Source organism: Nyctereutes procyonoides, unplaced genomic scaffold (genome assembly GCF_905146905.1).
Source record: "Nyctereutes procyonoides isolate TBG_1078 unplaced genomic scaffold, NYPRO_anot_genome, whole genome shotgun sequence".
Lineage (NCBI taxonomy): Eukaryota > Metazoa > Chordata > Mammalia > Carnivora > Canidae > Nyctereutes > Nyctereutes procyonoides.
In genome coordinates, this window is record NW_026575048.1 from 17,779,129 (window position 1) to 17,798,510 (window position 19,382).

The following is a 19,382-nucleotide window of genomic DNA, read 5'->3' on the forward strand; positions in this document are numbered from 1 at the left end:
TATGCATCTGTATGACAATGCCTCGGATACCTGTGCACAGCTTGTAGGTGTCCCTATGCCCTCCCTTCCCCCAATGAAAGGCCCTGAGTTTATTTTCCTCAATGCCCATGGTTCCAAGTCACAATTTCCTCCAGGGATGAGCCATTTTGTTCACATGTTACTTATGCTTCTAAACTCAGCACTGCGCTCAGAGCTCCAGAACGACATTTGTGTAAGCAGAGTGGGACAGTCCTCTCCCTCGTTCCAAGCAAGCATCAACCAGAGAATGACAGGTCATATGTCTTACTCAGATTGAGCTTAAAGTCACCTAGAGTCAAGAGATTCTTACATGTGTTGCTAAACCGTTCATCAATCAACTATTTACGGAATACTTATTACATGCCTTGTATCCTGCTAGGTGCTGGGGCTACCGTGATAAACAAAATTGACATCCATGGTCCTGGCTCTCCTGGAGACTCCTTGAAGAGACAGATAATAAGTGAATAAAGAGACCCCAAAATAAGAAAATTGAAATACATACTATTTTTTAAAAAGCATAGATAACATGAGGAGGGAAAAGAGAAAGCCACTTCAGAGAGTGGCCTCAAAGCTTCTCTGAAGAGGTGGGTTCCTAAAGCAGGGGAGGGTTGGCCCAGAAGGGAGGAGCAGGCAAGAGTCTGTCGGGCTGGGAGGGCAGCTGCCGACAGGCCAGGGGCAGTTGCATGGTGAACAGGGAAGAAGGGGCACAGGTTGAAGGTGAAGGACCAACAGCTCTGGTTAGGAGGAGAGGAACACAGAGTTTACTAGGAGTGCAGCAGGAAGATATGCTTCGAGCAGAGAAGAGCGTGATGGAACATGTACCCTGAGTAGCGTGTCCAGCCATCCATGTACATGTAGCCACACAGTCCTTAGAAGAGGGAAGGCCTAACCAGAGGCCTCTACATTTGTGCCAACCAAGTTTCTCTTCAGTAATGGAGGCCCCTTGATCCAGCCTTTAAGCAAACGAGCCAGCTTTCCCTCGCAGCTCCCTGCCACCACCACGGGCCAAGCCAGGAGGAAGTGTGACAATAACGTGGTGAGCGATAGAGCTCTCAGGCACATCACCTGAGCTAGAAAAAAGCATACCATCTGAGAAAGAAACCTTAAGAGCAGAGCCTTCAGGAGGCATGATTTTCAGGAACAAACAGCTCATCTTCCTAAACAGCCCCCTCGATGGCTGGGAAGAGATCCTGGGGGATGAACAACAGGTGTGCAAAGCCACACCCTCCGAGGAAAGGCAAGGCCTGCGTCCTAGTGGGAGCTGGGAGCCGGTCTGCAATCAGACACCCCCGGGGTCCCGTCTGACCCAGGAGGAAAAGGTCTGGTGCCCGGCTTCTGTGCTCATGGCATTGTGACCGCCTGCTTGGCCGGTGGTGCTCCGCGAGAAGAGCGCTGCTTCTCCTTCTCCCGCAGCAGCCGTCATCGTGAGCCACGTGTGGGTCTGGACCATGCAGATAGGATGTGCGAGGCCAGAGGCCTAGTGAGGGAGTAAGAGAGTCCTTCAAGCACAGCGCCGTGGTCAAGGAGCCTCAGGATCCAGACCCTCAGAGATAAAGGAGAAGCTGTCAGCACAGATAAGACAGGCAGAGGGAGTGCTGTGGACAGTTAGAGACTCAGAGTTATCGGTAACTCTCTCCCCAGCTCACATGCAGGAAGGTCCTCAGACACACGAGGGGACACCTGCTAATCCGCTGGGAATGCAGAAAGCCCTGGGGAGGCTCCCCCCTGACTAACATACACATATATACCCACCCCAGCTGGGGTCTTTTTTTCTGGTGAGTGATCTCCTTCAAGGAGCAAGGAACTCTGGAGAAGGAAGTGATGACTAAGAAGCACACCTGGGTGTGGGAAATATCAGAAAGGGAGACAGAACATAAAGACTCCTAACTCTGGGAAATGAACTAGGGGTGGTGGAAGGGGAGGAGGGCGGGGGATGGGGGTGAATGGGTGACGGGCACTGAGGGGGACACTTGACGGGATGAGCACTGGGTGTTATTCTGTATGTTGGTAAATTGAACACCAATAAAAAATTAATTTATTAAAAAAAAAAGAAGCACACCTGGGGGCCCAGCACAGCCACATCTCCGAGGGACTTTCTGTCCCACCCCTGGCCTTTCTGTGCCTCTGTCTGCCCCAGTCTCCTAGGGACGCTCTCCTTCCTCGCGTCCTATCCTTCTCCTTCCTTATTTCAGCCTCGTTGACCTTGTCCGAATGGGACCTCAACAGACGGGTCCAAATCATTAAGAAGGGAGTGTTCCATACTTCTCATCCCCATTTCATTTTTCAGACAGGAAGCAAGTTTCCCATCAGTGTGGATGGTATAATCCTATCCTGAAAAACATATATATTAATACAACGGGAGAGGGAGTGTTTCGGTGTGCATACATCCAGAGGAGGAAATGTCTGATGGATGGAGCACAGAGAATTTTTAGGGCAGTGAAAATACTCTGTATGATACTCTAATGGTGGATCCATGTCATTATGCATTTGTCCAAATCCATAGATTATACAACAGCAAAGTGAATGCTAATGTAATCCCTGGGCTTTGAGTGATAATGATGTGTCAGTGGAGGAGGTTCATTGATGGTACAAATGTGCCACTCTAGCGGGGGACGTCGATAACAGGGGAAGCTATGAGTAGGCACTGGAGGTATACGGGACACTTCTGTATCTTCCGCTTGATATTGCTGTGAACCTAAAACATTTCTGAAAAAAAAAAATCTTTATTCTTAAAAAGTCTGCAGGTATCTATCAGGCAGTTTATAGTCTTCTGAGTTCATTCATTCCCTTAGAAGCTTGCAAAGACCTTCAACATTATACACTTTACCAGAACCAAGTATCAGAATTTAATTAATTTAACATAAATGATTTAATTTTCTTTCTTCGTTCTTGCTCTCTTTCTTTTTACATATATGTATTTTCTCGTTTTTAAAATGAACATATAATGATAATGAAGCAAAGAAAAAGAGCTTCAAAGCAGGCCTCCTCCACCCACCTGCTCCTGCTTCCTTTTCCCCAGCTCACAGCCCAGGCTAGGCACCCTGCTTGAAAGCCTTCAAGCTTCTTATGGAGCACATGGACCTGGAGTTTGAGCTCTGCTCCCGGTCCTGCTGTCTGCTCCAAGCTCAGAGGAAGCCCCACCTGGCCTCTCTCGGCCCCTGGGAACCCTCAGGGGCAGGATTTGGGCAGCTGTGCAGGCCCCACCATCTCACTGAGGTAATATGGTTCTCAGTTCATGCAGCACTAGAGAGGCAGCAAAGGAGATAAATGGAATTTCCGCTCAATGAGTTGATGATAATAATAAATAAGGACTTTTCTCCAAAGACTTGAAATCTGTTGTCTCATTTCAATGCACAAAAATTGTTCATTTAAAAAAATCCTCCCTACAGAGTTGGAGGAGGTGGGGATTAGTAATCATTAACCCCACTTTGCAGATGGGGAAAGCAGGACCCAGCAGGAGCTGGCCCTCCCAACCACCGGCAGAGCAGGTGTCCTGACTCCCCCAGCCAGCACCCTCATTGGACAGGGTGCGAGCCCGGCCTCGGGCTGGCACAGGAAGCACAGGCCCCAAGGGTCATCGCCGGATCCTCAAGAGCCTATGCTGAATTCTCCACCCGTACCTCCAACTGCTTCCTTCCTCTGACTCTGAACTCCCTGAGCACTTGGTCTCCTAAGACTGAGAAACTGAGGATGCCTCCTTTGCCTCCCTCACAGGGAATGTGCTCAGGACAGGGCCTCCCAGTGCTGGTGACTGATGATGCACAAATCAGCTGAACCACAGAACTTCTTTGGTTCGGGCTCTTATATTTGCCGGGAGACTCCTTCCCAGAGAGGCAGAGGCAACCATGTGGCTCAGAGCAGGGAGAGGACATCCTTCTCCTGCTCTGCCTTTGACTGTCAGAGCTTCCAGCCTCTGGTAACCATGGTAATCACCAGCATTAACCACAGCAGTGACAGGAGCCTCAGCAGGCCAGCTCTGACCTGCTCCCGCTGCAGATGGTACACCAGCTTCCTGCAGCACACAGCCCCCTGGTTTGTGCTCTTGCACCCCTGCTGCCTGGGCCCAGGGACTGCAAAGGATGACCCAGGAATCCATGCAGGAGGGAGAAAATGGACTCTAAGCACTCCTGCACCCTCAGCAGGGCTTGGGTCAGAAGAGGTTTAGGATGTGGTCCAAAATCTTAGAGACCATGTCAATGGTGGCCAAGGATGAGGGTTATTCTTGGGGCACCCTGTTCGTTCAGTCCTAGCCCTACTTTTAGAGGTAGCAACCATCAGCCAGTCACTGTAGGAAGCCAGCCCCGTCTAGACCTGTAGGAGTTTCTCATGCCAGGGTGTAGGAGCATCCACAAGCAATCTTCTGCTGCCCTTTACCTAAGGGCCATGCCAAGAAAGCCATGGCAGGGCTGTTCTTGCCCAGACTGGGGTCTCCCCGGTGCCTACCAGTTCCACAAGCCCCATGGTTGAGATACTGGGAGCCAGCTCTTCTGTCTCGGGGCTCTAACACCAGCTACAAGTCCTGCCAGCCTGGCCTCACCTCATTCCCCATCCTTTTCCCTCCCCATCAGGCACTAAACTACTTTTCCAGGTGGCACAGAGCGGAGCCACTGGCCAGAACCCACGAGCCTCCCCTTTGCAGCTCTGAGGGCCAGCCCAGACCCCTCACAGGGAAGCAGAACGGGCTCCCCCTGCTTTTCTCAGGTGCTCAAGGGCTGGGAGCAAAGGACAGCTTCTCCCGGGGACCAGGATCCCTGCCCAAGCCGCCCAGGGTTTGCAAGAGGCCCGAGGCTACATCCCCAGTAAAGGGCTCTGCAAACCCCTGCCACACAGCGCTGAGGATCCTCGAGTCCGGCTGCTTCTGGGGAATCTTTAAATGGAGAAGGGCAAAGGAGCTTCCCCGGAGCCCCGAAGCCCCGAAGCCCCGAAGCCCTGGCCGCCACCCCGGCGCCCGCCCGGAGCCCCGCGCCGGGAAGGGAAACGATGCGGCGCTCCCTCTAGTGGCCAACGGCCCGCGCCGCGCCCGGCGCCCGGCCCGTGTCACCTGTGCCCCAGGGACCTCGGCGCCGCGGGGAGCCCGTGCAGCCTCAAGGCCACTCCCCCGCAGCCCCATCCCCGGGCCACGACAGGCCGCCGGAGGGGAGCCCGTTCAGGGAGGCTGCGCGCCCCAACCTGAGCTCTCTGCAAAACCCAGGCCCCGAGCTGCTCCACCAAGCCAAGGGGTCTCGTCCTTCGCAGGAAGCCTGGCAGGTGCCCCTGAACAGCCCCGGCGGGGCCTCCCATGGTGGCCCTACCTGCTGGGCCACCGCCCCGCGCACCCCTCGGGGACACGCTCTCTTACTCATCTCTGTGTCCCCAGCACCGTGCACGAGAATGAAGACATACAACAGTATTCGCTGTGGCAAAAAGAAGTGTTGGTGGGGATGTGAACTGGTGCAGCCACTCTGGAAAGCTGTGTGGAGGTGCCTCAAAGAGTTAAAAATAGACCTGCCCTACGACCCGGCAATTGCACTGCTGGGGATTTACCCCAAAGATACAGATGCAATGATACACCTGCACCCCGATGGTTCTAGCAGCAATGTCCACAATAGCCAAACTGTGGAAGGAGCCTCGGTGTCCATCGAAAGATGATGGATAAAGAGGATGTGGTCTATGTATACAATGGAATATTACTCAACCATCAGAAACGACAAACACCCACCATTTGCTTCAACGTGGATGGAACTGGAGGGTATTATGCTGAGTGAAGTCAGTCGGAGAAGGACAAACATTATATGGTCTTCTTCACTTGGGGGATATAAAAAGTAGTGAAAGGGAATAAAGGGGAAAGGAGAAAAAATGAGTGGGAAATGTCAGAGAGGGCGACAGAACATGAGAGACTCCTAACTCTGGGAAATGAACAAGAGGTAGTGGAAAGGGAGGTGGGTGGGGGGATGGGGTGACTGGGTGACGGGCACTGAGGGGGGCACTTGATGGGATGAGCACTGGGTGATATACTATATGTTGGCAAATTGAACTCCAATTAAAAAAAAAGTAAAAAATTTAAATTTAAAAAAAAAAGATGTTTCTCCACAGAGATGATTTCTCTTGCCAGATCCCCACAATACCCTCTCTGTGCCCGAGATATGCTGGGTCTTGACTTTGCAAAATCTTTCCATATTCCACCCTGCTCTGCTCCCAACAAAACCTAGCTCCTTGAGGATAAAGGGCGAGTCCAACTTGCCCCAGAAGAATGCTTAGAAAATATTCAAGTGGGGGAAGGAGGGAGGGGAGGCAGGAGGAGGAGGAGGGAAGAGCTATTATCTGGGTCCAATCAAAGCTGCCCTTTGATAGGAACCCGCTCTGATTGGCCTGCTCAGCCTTGCACTCGAAGAGCCAGGGGCGCTCTTACTATAATTTAAGTAATCTTAACGGCTTTATTGACATATAATTCATATACCATACAATTCACCATTTAAAGTAAGATTCAATGGTCTTTGTTATATTCAAAGAGCTGGTCATAGACACCACCATCAATTTTAGAACATTTTTCGACCCCCAAATTTTCATTATTCCACACCCATGAGCAGCCACTCTTGGTTGCCTCCAACCACCCAGCCCTAACAACCACTAATCTACTTCCTGTCCCCATACATTTGCCTATTCTGGACACTTCACATAAATGAAACGGCACAATATGTGGTCTTTAGTGACTGGCTTCTTTCACTTACCACCGTGTTTCACAGGTTCATCCACGTCCTAGTTCATATCAGCACTTCCTTAGTTTTTATTGCTTAATAATACTTCACGATATGGATAGACAACATTGTATTTATCCATTTGTCAGTTGATGGACATTTGATCTGCTTCCATTTTAAGCTACTCTGAATAATTTTGGTTTTAAAGCAATAAAAAATAAAACCGCTTGATGCTTTCCCTGCTTCCAAAGAGGATATGAGATCGTTTACAATAAAAATGGCAAAGATATAATAAAACAAGACTATTCACATGGACGTCACTGTTGAATTTTGAGCTTCCTCTGTGTGCCAGGCAGGGTGCTAGGTACTCTCACAAAGCATTATCTGTTTTTAACAGAGAAGTTTGAGCTAATTGTTGCATGACAGTTGGAACCCAAATTGAACTTTAGTCTTCTCAGTAGCCAAGGCGAAAGAGGAAGTGTAAAGAAATATACATCATGAAGTTGCCCCACAGTCATTCACTGCTGGGTTGGAAACAGCTCTCCAATTGACTCTAGACTTAGGAAAGCAGAGTTGGTTTTGGTTTTCAAGCAAGGAGTCTTTTTTCCCCTATTCTTGTTTCTCCCACTGTATACAGTTGACCATTGATGTCATTCATACTAGTCTCTGGTTTACACAGCACTTCCATACCCACGCTCTCTCTTAAGCAGGGTTACCCAGGCAGTACCACCAGCCCTCTTTGTAGATCTTTGGTATTTCTTCAACAAATACTTGTTACAAGTTGAATACTATACCAGGCCTGCGGTACGTGGTAAACAAGATAGATATGACATTATCCTCCCCAAATTCAAGGCCCAGGGAGGCAACCAGACAGTAAATAAACAGAAAATTAAGCAATTCAAGAAGGTGAAGTGCTGGAATAAAACTGGGAGGGAGCTGTGACCAAGAAGGTCAAAGCAGTTGGAGAACATACTCCCCTGGATTGCTCAGGAGAGTCTTCCCTACACAGGGGCCTTTTCAGCTGGACACTAAGAGGTAGCCAGCCATGTGGTCAGAAAGAAGATGGTGTTTGCTGCAGAGGGAATGGTGTGAGCAAGAGCTTTGGGGTGAAAAAGAGGTGATCCAGGAATGGGGGAAGCCATCACAGCTGGACCATGGGGTAAAAAGAAGAAGGACCAGACAGGGATTGTAGAGCTAACCAAAGGTGGATCAGAAACTGCTTTAATAATCAAGATAAGGAGCTGGGGCTGGGGGCAAAGGGGGTGCCTGGGTGGCTCAGTCACTTAAGCATCCGACCCTTGATTTTGGCTCAGGTCATGATCTCAAGGTTGTGAGATCAATCCCTGTGTTGGGCTCCCTGCTTGGCACAGAATCTGCTTCTCTCTCTCCCCCTCGCCCTATGTCCCTCCCCTTCTTCTTCTTCTTCTTCTTCTTCTTCTTCTTCTTCTTCTTCTTCTCTCTCTCTCTCGTCTCTCTCATAAATAAATAAATGGTTTAAAAAAAAAGATAAGGAGTTCTGATTTTATTCTCAGTGCAACAGGTTCCGTGAAAAGTTTTGGGAAAGAGAGTGATGGGATCCAACTTAAGTTTTGAAAAGACTGCTGTTTGCACAATGATTGGCGAGCAAGAGAAGAAGCAAGAAGCCCCGGTAGGAGGCATTAGTGGACATGAGTGAAGGGATGCCTGCCACAGACTACGTGACATGAGTCACACTGGAGAGAAGGGAGGAGATTCACTTAAAGTCTGGAAGTAGAATCAACCGGCCTCGCTGATGAAGGCATAAAGAAGAGGAGGAATCACAGATGGCTCCCAGATTTGGTTTGTGGAACTAGGTAAATGACGCTGCCAATTTCTGACGTGGGAAAGAGTGGAGAAGAAATGAATGTGGGGGAACAGCGAGAGCTCAGTTAGAGACACGGATGGTTTAAGATGCTTGTGTAACACCCACCTGGAGAGAGGAGACAGTCCTTCCTAGAGATGTAAACAGGGACTGGCACAATAGAGGTGGCATTTAAAGGCACTGGGTATGGATGAGATCACCTGGGGAGATCTTTGAAGCTTCTGAAGCATTTCTTTATCCCTGTGCCTCCACCAGGTGCCAAAACAATAGGCCAATTCTGTCGGTATAGAGGAGTAAAAGAGCTCGCAGATGATTCTGGACATTTGGTGCCATGTAAATAAAACGGTTTGGTGGAGCAACCTTTTCTCCAGTCAATCATGGCTGTGTTTCCACCTGCGCATATGCAGAACACAAACCATTCCTATCCCCGTGACCAGAGGAGAGCAAAGGGGCTGCCGGCCAGACTCAGGGTAGCAAGTGGGCTAGCCCCCACCATGGGGAAAAATGTTCCTAACAAGCGGCCAGGTTGCATATCAATAAATTACCACGGCAGCAGAAATGATGTGACAACTCAACCATTACCAGCCAGCAACACAGACCAGACTGACCCTCTCTGGGCTTCAGGAAATCAGGAGACTGGAGCTCCGTGGGTCCATACTGAGTTACAAAGGGAAGGAAGAAGCTTGGCCAGTTCTGAACATCCACATTTCACCCCCAGCATACATCACCACCACCTCCACCAGCATCATCACTCCGCTAATGGAAGACACTGGCTTTGCCCAAGCAAAATCTTCGGAAGCCTTCCTAAGTTTTATTCTTCTTAAAAAAATCAGCATTTGCTTAAAAAAAAAAAAAAAAAAAAGAAGAAGCCTGTTGAGGAAAGGTGGTATATTTCTAGATCTCTGAGACACCATCACAGTGTTTTCATGATTTTACCAGAAAACCGAGGTGAAAAGGGAAAACTTCTCAAGACTTCCATTCCAGAGGCTAAGACAATTCCAGCTTTCACACTGTTGACGAACGCAATGACTCAGCCTCTTCTCTCTGCTACAGGGCCCCAGCCTTGGGGGAAAGTGTGGGCGGCAGACACAGGATACAGAGAAGGAATTAACAGAATTTGTTCACATACAGCTTTGTCCAATCATTTCTGGATGATGGGGGTGATTCGGATATAAACAAACTAGTGTCAGTTGGGGTTTAGTTTATGGAGGAAAAGAAAGACGTTATCATTACCCAGTTATCAGTTACTGATCATGACGATGAGCCGAGACCCAAGGTGGATGACAGCAGAACCGAGGAGAGGGACAAATACCCGGTCCTTGTCTCAGGGGCAGCAAAGAGCAAAGAAGGCTAAAACGAGGGCAGGTGCAAAGTTAACAGCAAAGCCAGCCCGCACATGTGAAAGGCCAAGTAATTCGGAATCTGACGTCGCAGGGGTTCATATGGAGACAGTGCTATGCAGGGCTGTGAGGGCAAGCCGCAGAGGGCAAACTGCAAGGGTCCTGGAGGATCCAGAAGAGGACAGAGGATGTACCACACCAGCAGGGAATGGGCCTGCGCAAAACTCCAGCAGGGATAGCAGGGAGACAGGTGTAGATAAGACGCAGAATGGAAGGGTGAGGATCCAGCAGGCAGAGCAATAAGGTACGCACCAGGGGGATCCAATCTGACCTGAAGCCATATGGATACATTTTTCCCACCCTGTGATCCCACCCGAAACCCCTCAATGGGACCAACTGAACCCTGTCCTGACTCCACATCCACGCTGCAAACACTCGGACAGGCTGCCTTAAAGTTGTAATGTGTTTTGTTAGAACACAAACCTTGTTCTCCTTTGTCAAGCTTCGAAACACGTAGACCTTCTGGGGGAAAGAGAGAGCAGGTTAACAAATTGCGTGGTTCTATCCCCAAATAAAGCCCAGGCCCCCTCCCCCACTCCAATTTCCCAAGATAATTGACTCATAAAGCCATGGCATTTACTGCCCATGATTCGTCTTTATTTTCCAAGATTACAGGAGGTGCACAAATTGCAGGCTGCAGACCACCTCTGGTTCTATCTGTTTAGTGAAAGGTTTGCCCCCCAAATAACAAAAACCTGTTATTTTATTTTAAAAAATATATATATACATCCAAAGGGGGCACATTCCAGATTCCCAGTTTGAGTGCATGTAAAGAGAGAGTCAGAAATTTAGTAAATGTGAAACCTTATCCACTTGCCAAAATTCTATTCAGAGTACTCACCAGCCCAGTTTTTGGCAGCCTTCTGTGTTAGGTGGGCGGGGCCCATAAGGAAAGCTGCGGAGTGGGAAAGTGCCCGAAGGCTTGCGGGTCACACAGTGGCTTGGCGGGGAGGCAGTGGGACTGCAGTGACCTGACCCAAAGACAGTGACCGAATTACTATGTCCAAAGGGCTCATCAATACATGCTGGCACTGATTTTTTTTTGGGGGGGGGGGGTTGAGGGGAGAATGGCTCCCAATGTGATTCCATGAATCAAGTATATTTTTCTTTTCCCTGCACCCCACCTGCCCAGCTAGACAATGAGGCCTGTTTTCCAGAGAAGGTGGAAAAAAGCATCAAAAAAGGTCACAGAGCAGAGAAGCAGGGTACAACACCCAACACAAAGAAGCTGAAAATGAAGTAAATATGAACAATGAAGTAAACGTCACCCAATGCTGGTGGAGGGGCTGGAAGAGAGAGGGAGAAGTGTGGTGAGGAGGTCAGACACGAATTTCTGGCTCTCTCCAGTGGTGGAAACTTCTGTGGGCAGACGAGAGGCTGGTGGGGTCTGCCTGCCAGGTGTGCAGGGAAATGCCAGCACACTGCAGCTTACTTCCGACTTCCCAGTGTATCTCAGAAAAACCAGAGTGCCCATGGGAAAGCTGACCCTTGGGCAAGCTGCTCACCACGGCACCAAGCAGTAAGCCTCAGGTGGCTGAGGACGTGGCCAGGAGGCCCAAGATGGCACTCCCTCCTCAGGAGTGAGAAGCTTCCTCCAGCCAAGCCCCAGGGTCCACAGCCATGCTCTCGCTGAGCCAAGACCACAGGCGACAAGTCTCCCTCCCAGCAGTGGGCACCTCAGCAGCGGAGCAGGTGAGGCCAGAGGCTGCCCCAGAACAAGTGGGCGAGCATGTCAGCAGGTGAACCAGCAAGCCCCTCGAGGCCGGGGATGTGAGGACATCCTGTGCCCGGCACCCTCCTAGGAAAGTGAGCAAAAGGAGGAAGGGAAGAAGAGCCCGTCGGGAGGAAGTCACATACCTGAGGGAGACTATGCACTTGCGCTGATTTATCTTACTGGGGTGCAGAGAAGGCACACCTTTAGACTAGGAGAAATTATGCTACCTTCATGCTGGTGGTGGCATTTGTGTTTTTGTTACCACTGCTGTTTTTCCTGCCACCAGAAAGCAAGAAGATGAGACTAGTTCTGGAAAAAAAATGTTAATGCTATGTTTTCCTGCACGTGCTACTATTTGGCAAGAGCGTTTCAGCCCCTTGGCCACCTCCAGTGTCTAAAGGGCCTATTGCAGATGGGCATGCATGGCAGCAGAAATCTCAGGACGGTGCCACCTGGCAGAGTCCCATCTGTGGTAGCACTTTTTCCTAGCTTGAACCCCGCTGTGTGGATGGAGGACTCTACCAGCAGCCACGGGCACAAGCACGGGGCCCAGCCCTTCCCAGAGCAGCCTGCAAGGGCCACGAAGGATGTCCAGCACCAGCCAAGCGAGGAGCTCAAGGAGAAGTGAAAACTAGAACAGACTCCAGTTTGTAATCTGGAGAAACTTGCCAAAGTTTCTATGGGAAAATAGCAACTCGGGGGTCATCTCCAACAGGACACTCACCTCAAGATGACTTCAGCAGTAGCGCCCACCCACTGTGCCAGGCTGATTCTCTGGAGGTGCCACCCCCTTGCTCTCCCCTTCCCCAGTCTCCCACTGATGCAATGAGATAACATAATGCATTCAAAAGCACGTCGTCAACTGCAAAGTGCTGTACAAAAGCTGGCATAATTATTAATATTAGCACTGGGTTTTGTTTTTTCTTTTTAAGAAAGAGAGATGCCAGTATTTGTGCATTGATAAGTCATAAAAGACTTCCTGCCTGAGCCTCTTCCCTTATTTCTTTGCCTGTGAACCACTCAATTCTACCAAATGAGTCCTTTTATTGGAGATGTTGCTCGTTAAAATGGACAAACAGCTCCTGCCTGTCTCAGTACTCGGGCCATAGGAGGCCTCTGTCAATACCTGCCTTGTGGGACTGCACGGGACCGGAAGAGATGTCACCCTTGCACTCACGTGGAAAAGACAGGGCAAGCAGTGAGACCACAAGCCAGCGTTTAAGGAGACTACAGCTCATCGTTGGCATGTGAGCCTCACCCCTGGAGGATTTTTTCAGTCTTCCAGAGAGCAGCACTCATTTCTTCTGCATCTCTTAAACCTGCTGGTGTCCATCCCGGGGCTCCAGACTTGTTCAGTGAAAGAGTGCTTGGCTGATCAGTTAGTAGTAATTGCTCAAGAGCCGATATGCTCATCAAATCCATAAATCAGTGCCTGGACTCAAAGCCCAGCTCTTGTAGGGGAGACACTAGCCCAAGGGGCAGGAGGCCTGAGTTCTGGTTCTTAATAGCCACAAGTTTCAGGCTGAACTTTCGAAAAGTCCCCTCCCTTGTTTGGACTATAGTTTCTTCATTTGTAAACTCCAGAAAGTGCACAAAAGAATTTTTGAGTGTGTGAACCCACAGTTTATGATTCCATCTATCCCCCTGCTCTCTTGGACAATGCAAACAAAACAAAATCAAATAAAATAATCTCTGACAATTTAGCAACAGGAACAGGAACAGCCCTATTCTTAATGAGATTCCAACGAAGTTAAGACTGATTTTTATTAGATTTTTCAGTTATTTAATGCTATTAGAATATCGTTGGTCGGATGATTAAAAATTTTCAGTGAAATGTAAGTAAATGATTCATTTAAATCTGGATCTATGGTGGTAATAGAGCCAACAAAAGGACCCAGAGTATGGTCAGGCAGGGGAGCCAACAGGGTGGCAGGAAAATGGGTCCAGAACCAGATACTGCACCATGAGACTTGCCACACGCCACCTCAAGAATGAGAACGAAGACTAAGTTATAAATCTGAGCCTCTGAACTGTGTCGATAACCAATACATGTGGACCTCTCTAACTTATGTGGAAATGAAATTGCAACTTGCAATTCAATAATTTGCAACACAATTAATACTAAAATCATAATCTGCCTAGCTTAACTTTGAATCTTTAATGGTTTGAAATGTCCTGCCTTGACTTTATTGTGGTACGTGCAGATTTACACCACACACACACACACACACGCACACACACACACACACACACACACACACCTGAATAATGATAGCATAGGACTGAGCTACTTTTCATACTCTGCCATGAGAAGTCATAGTGTAATGTTCAGAACATGGCAGGTTGGTTGGGGTTGGGGGGCTCAGCTCTATAAGCATTAGCAATGATATGATGATGATGATGATGACGACGATGGCTGTCATCACAATAATAAGAAAAATACAGAGGACATGTCACTGGGAGACCTAGCCCAGGCTGGAAGTCAGTGAGACCCTCCTGGAGGGAGTGACATCTTGGCAAGCAAAGAGGAAAGAAGGCAGGCCCAGTGTGGGTACCGATTGGCTATCAGCAGAAACTACTGTGGGTGCAAATCTACATTTGTTGGGTGCCCCTCCCAGCAGCTGTCTCTATCCAAGCTTTGGATGTTACCCTGTCTTGTCGCACTTCTAGTCTCACCTCACCTCTCCAACCTGAATCTCGGCAATGCTGAATGTGTGCTCCCCTAGAAGCTGCTTTTAAAAATAAATCTTTGATGCAAGTTTGTTTCTGGGGCATCTGTCTCTTTCTTTAATAGCAACACATTTAATCATGGGCAGTCCTATTAAGTTAGCAGCATCAGCATCCTCAACTGAACATGGAAAGACACTGAGGCAGGCATGAACTGGATCCTGAGTGCTCTTTTAAAAAGAGGAAACTGAGGCATGGGATGACAAAGAACCTTGCCCACATTCATATGACCTAGTAGGTCACATGAAGCAAGTGGTAGGGCTGAGATAAAGCCAGTTCTGTTTGTCCCCTAAGGCTGTGTGTGACGATAGTGTCTCATTCTCAACACCCTTTATTTTAAGGGTTTGAGGCTCGCCCACAAAGCTGTGGGCTCTACAAGGTCAGCGACATTACCGGTTTCCCTCACTGCTCTATCCCTTCGCACAGTACTTGGCGAGGGGACGGAACAGTGCCTCACCAAATATTTATTGACTGAATGAATAAAAGAGCGAGTGAATTCTGTCTACTTCAGGAGGTGCTAAAGGAAATGAAGGCAAATGTGTTTTCAGTGATGCTTATATTATACACAGAGGAAGGGAAAAGACGTTTGAAGTACGGTTTTTAGCAACTCAGTTAGTTGGGATGTAAACAAGAAACGGCAAGCCCTCCAAGTATTCGTACACAAGGTATTTCATAACACTTGCTGGTGTCCCACATGACAGAAGAGGCTGGAAAGGCAATAGCGGATGGTAAGGTGCCCGAGAGACGAGTGCGACAGGAAGCCACTGCCATCCAGAGAAGAGCCACAGAGGACCTGAGGGGGGACTGAGGTCACTTAGCAGAGGCTGAGAACTACAGGAAGTTAATGGCTGAGATGCGGGGGCCATGGAATTTGCAGGGTCTTCCAAGGACTCAGTCAACTCAAGGCAAAGGGAAGGGAAGAGAAATGTGCCAGCTTCTCCCTTCTTTTTGCCTTCGTTCTCCCTCCAGTGCCTCTCTTTGACCAAACCCAAGAGGAGCTCTCTGGCAGGGGAGCCTGGAAAAGCAACCAGCATGGGTCAGCATCCACTGATACCACTCTGGGCAAGGAAGGGAGGAAACAGGCTCTGGGGCTGCACAGGGACTAATCCTACACTGAAGATGTTAAAACTATCTCTGGGCAAAGGAGAGGTTGATCTTTTTTATATATTTCTTACAAGATGGCAGATTCAGGAAGAAGAAGAGGGAGACATTTGGAACAAGCCTGAGAGTCATTCACTTCTGGATGTGGAATTCCTGGATGAGATGGTTGAACAGTGCAGCACTAGGGGTGCTGGGTGTAGTGTGAGAAGTTTTCTCTCTTTGGGTCATTCACACCACGGTGTGGCTCCCTGGAAAGCCCACCGCCCAGGGCCTCAGCTTGTCCATTCAGGTCCCAGGCCCCAGACAAAATGGCTCCTCAACCAAGTGACTAACTGACTTAGGAGAGTGAGCTCTGTGGTCTAAGGATCCACTGTTCTGATCAGCCTAAGTGTCCAGCTATTTCACAAAGGATTCTCCAAACCAAAGCATAGAAGACACATTGACCACCAGAGCTGCAAGGACCTTGTGAGCCTACCTGGTCCTATCTGATTCCCTGCCCCTACCTCTATTCTAAATAAAATAATTGAAGGCCAGGTGTTGAAGGACGCTTCACTCTGGTAATATTGCAACATAGCAGCAGAGTCAGAATGTCAGCTCAGGTCAGGGTTGCCAGAGGGGCCAAAAGAGGCATGATATATGGTGAGTATGTGTGTGTAAGTTTGAAATGAAATGCCTCACAACAATATAAAATGGAAGATGGTAAACTTTATTTCATAGAGAATCAGTGTTGAGGTAAACTGAGTGATCTGATTGAGAATGATCATACTTGGCACATTAATCTTAATTTTAAAATACAAAATAGCTTGGGGCACCTGGGTGGCTCAGTCGGTTAAGTGTTCAGCTTCTGATTTCGGCTCAGGTTGTGGTCTCAGGGTCATGAGATCGAGCCCTGCCTAAGGCTCTGCATCCACCTTGGGCTCCACGCTCAGCTGGGAGTCTGTGAGTCTCTCTCCCTCTGCTCCTCTCTCACTCTCTCTCTCAAATAAATAAAATCTTTTTTTAAAAAAAACACAAAATAGTTAATACTTACAAATTATATTCAATAGAGTTTAATAATTTATTGTCAAAGATGTTGAAGAAGCCAAAAGACCTTGGCAGCCCTCAGTTGAGGATGTTTCAAAAAGGTGCAGGAGACAGAGCTAAATGTGCAATGGCCCTGGGACATGTCCTGGAAACCACTTTTAAAAATAAATCTCTAGAGGAGTTTCCAGCAGATCTGGGCTGCTGACAGCTGGGACAGACATACTGTTCCTGGTCCTGGTTCCTGTTGGGGTCCTGCCCAGGCAGCGACTGCAGAGGAAGGAAAGAGGTATTGGTCATGCTGGCCCACTACTGCTATACACTGCAGCCCTATCTCAGCTCAGAATGAACTATATGCCCACCATGGCCAGCCTCACCAAGGGCATAGACAAAAAGCACTTGGTCCTGATTCAAATTGGAAGGACATTTACCGGTTTTATAAGATTCATTGATCAAGTTGCTAATTTAGTGCTACATCAGGCTGTGGAGCATATTCATGTGGACAAAAAATACAGTGATATTCCTCAAGGCATTTTTGTGGTCAGAGGAGAAAATGTGGTCCTACTAGGAGAAATATCATTGGAAAAGACAGTGACACACCCCACCAAGTGTCTGTTGAAGGAATCCTAGAAAAACAAAGGATAGAACAGCACACCAAGATGGAAGCTGAGAAGCTGAAAGTTCAAGCTCTGAAGGATGAGAGTCTCTCCATTCCAAATCAAGCAGATACCCTTGATGAGTATTAGGTCAACAACTCAGAGACTATTGGTTGTGGGAAGCAGAGGCTGTCACTGAATAAAAGTGACATCCTGGTTACCACACACATTTGACTAGAGATTGTAGAGTTTTGAAAAGTCATTTTTACTTTGAATTCTTTCACATGTGCAATGTGAAGAAATCACATCTTTTTTCCCCTTATTAATGGCAAAACCATTGTTCAAAACAAACAAACAGTGGCATAGCCTCCTTTCACACATCACTGTGAAACCAGCAACTACTTTATACTGCTCTTCTTGTCCCAAATTAGCATTTACAGGATATGTTCTTCATTTACCTATAAATAAAATATGAAACTCAAAACTCAAAAATGAATAAACAAACAAACAAATCTCTGGAGACTTTGGCCAAGAGCAACTATAAAAGTTAAATATATTGCATAAAGTAGCTGTTAAAAATCATCGGAGAGTAAAAGTAGCTGGGACTTTAGAGGCCAAGATTCTGGAGAAAAGATAAATACAGTGAGTAAAATCTAAATTTCCTTCATGTTTTCCCTTCTAGGCATTTTCCAGTTCTCGAGAGGTATCAATGAAATAGAGGATAGACATTGGTCTAGAACTGTACTAGCCTAGGTGGTCTGAGAAGCCAAAAATTGAAGTGCAAATCTACCAAATTACTCAGAACATAAGGAACTCTTATCCTGGAGAAAGAGCCTAAATAGAAATAAGTCAGGCATTCTGCACTTGATTTTCCCTCAAGGAATTTTTTCATTCCTAAGCTTTCCACATGATAGGCAAGCGGCCAAGAAACTAAGCAGTAAACAGCTTCTAAGAGGTTGAAAAACCAGTCAGAGTTTCAGTAGTCTCAAAGTGCTAGGGAGAAAAAATATTGATGTTCAGGGCCCATCAAGGAGGATAAATTTCAGTAAATAACCTAGGCTTTTATTGAGACAGATGAAGGATCATATCCTAAGAGATGAGACAAGCCAGGCAGAGACCAGCACTCACAAACCCTAAAATCCAACTTCAAAATATCTCAATTCCTGATAGGATCAAGGTATACTGCCTGCTAGGAAAAAAAAAATCCTCTTCAAAGGAAGGCAAAATTATTCAGAGCCTCAATAATTCTTCATTTCCAATTTCCAGTATTCAGTCAAAACTTATACAACATGCTAGGAAATAAAACCAATTTTTTTAAAAAGAGAGACTATAGGAAAACATATAGTAACCTACATACTGTGGTTATCAAAGACTATAAACCTAAGATTAATATGCTCAAATAGATGGAAAGATAGAAACCTGGAATCTTTCTTAAAAGAAGTAAACAAAAATTCTAGGACTCAGAAATATGATAACCAAAATTAAGGATTCAATAAACAGGTAATAGATAGGTTTAACAGCAGATTAGACACAACAGAAAAGAGGATTAGTAAATTGGAAAATAGGTCAGTAGAAAAATCATCAAATTGAAACAGAAGAAGAAAAGATTAAACACACATATACATATCTACACAAAATGAGACACAGAGGAATAAAAAAAAAATGTAAAATAACATGAGAGGCACAGTGAAAAGAACCAACATATGTGGAATTTGAATCCTAGAAGAGAGGAAACAGACCAGAATCAGTATTCAAAGAGATAAAGACTGAGAGTATACAGATTCAAGTAGCACCAACCAACTCAAAGACACAAAATCAAAGTACACAAAGGCACGTTATACTAAACCTTCAGAAAAAAATATAAAAAGAAAAATCTTAAAATAACCAGAGGAGGGAAAAAATTCAGCAGAAGTAATAAGACCCACTCTACACAAACAATAGAAGCCAAAAGAATGACAGAGCTAAAAGGCTGAGGGCAGAGAGAAGAAACTGTCAGTCTAGAATTCTACATCCAGCAGAAATACCCTTAAAAATGAATACAAAAAAAATTTCAAGCAAATAAAAAAATAGAAAATGTATTGCCAACAGATACACATTAAAAGAAATACCAGACAAAGTTACTCTGATAAAATGATCCTATTTGGAAGAATAGTAATGCAGAAAGAGCTCCAGATGGTAAATAGAAGAGCAAATCAAAATGACTATTAACTATCTAGAACAGTAAAAATAATAATGTCTTGTGAGATTTCAAATACACAGAGATATAAAATACATGACCAAAATAGCATAAAA

The 19,382-nt window shown here is 46.9% G+C and overlaps 1 pseudogene; it reads left to right on the forward strand.

Moving 5' to 3' along the window:
* The first annotated feature begins 16,839 nt into the window (after positions 1 to 16,839).
* Positions 16,840 to 17,240, forward strand: LOC129510744 (U6 snRNA-associated Sm-like protein LSm1; annotated as a pseudogene).
* Positions 17,241 to 19,382: the final 2,142 nt, after the last annotated feature.